Source organism: Arachis ipaensis, chromosome B06, assembly GCF_000816755.2.
Source record: "Arachis ipaensis cultivar K30076 chromosome B06, Araip1.1, whole genome shotgun sequence".
Lineage (NCBI taxonomy): Eukaryota > Viridiplantae > Streptophyta > Magnoliopsida > Fabales > Fabaceae > Arachis > Arachis ipaensis.
Window position 1 is genome coordinate 4806293 of NC_029790.2, and position 1158 is coordinate 4807450.

Below are 1158 nucleotides of genomic sequence, written 5' to 3' on the forward strand. Positions count from 1 at the left end.
ATGAATGCATATAAATAAAAAAAAGTAAAGTGATAATTAGAATTTTTTAATTAATTTTAGATTAATTAATTTTTGAAAAAAAATACTAATTAAGTCTTTAAAAATAGTAAACAGTAAATATGTATATTCTTTTGTTAATAAATAATACAAAAAAAAATAAAATTATCCATATATTTTGTTATTTATAGTACTGTATGTCTGTTACTACCGCATGAATAGAAAAATGATATAATTTACAACAGGAATCATTTATTATTTTTTGAATTTTTATATATTATTTATCAACTATTTTTTATTTATCACATATTGTATCAAAATAAGTGAAGTTTCACTCTAAAAAATTGTTATATACATGACTTATATTTCATAAATAAACACATCAGAATAATTAAATAATTAACAGTATATATAAATATTACCATTAAATTGTAGTTGATGAATTGATACTTAATAGAATGACATTATGTATTAATTATTTACTATTTTAGAAGACTAAATTGATACTTTTTTTTAGAATTTAATTAGTTTGAAGTGGAGATCTTTGAGACTCTAATTTTCACTTTATTCTAAATTAAACTTTACGTTTTATTTGCCAAAAATACACATAAAAAAATAAATAAATCTAAAGACATGTCTTTATCTTGATAGAATGATAAATATCAAAGTTACCAAAAATTTAGGTTAAAATAAATAAATGAAATCCAGATTTTATTTTAGAGAAGTAGTCTAGCTTTCTTTTTCCTAAGGTGGTGGGGCGACCGTAAGAATGGGATTGGGATTGAGATTGAGTGAATGCTGGACCATGATTTCATTTCTTTCGGAGGTTGAATGTCGTTTATATGCAAAATGGATAGGCAATTCCATGTCACAACAAAAAAACTCTGCTGTTCCATCTTCTATGCCTTTCTCATTTGATGTTACACATTATTACAATCTAAATTTCATTTCCCACTCTTTCTATCTATTGGTAAAGGAAGAGAAGGAAGAAGAGGGAGGAGATGAAAGAAAAAATAGAAAAGCAAAAATTTGCAGAATATAGGGAATAAAAGTTAGGACTTGGTTTAAAAAAAAGGGATCATTATTATTGATGTAGTCATGTGGTATTCTAAAAATTTAGTCGTTGATAAAAAAAAGTTTTTAAAAAATGTTATGGATAAA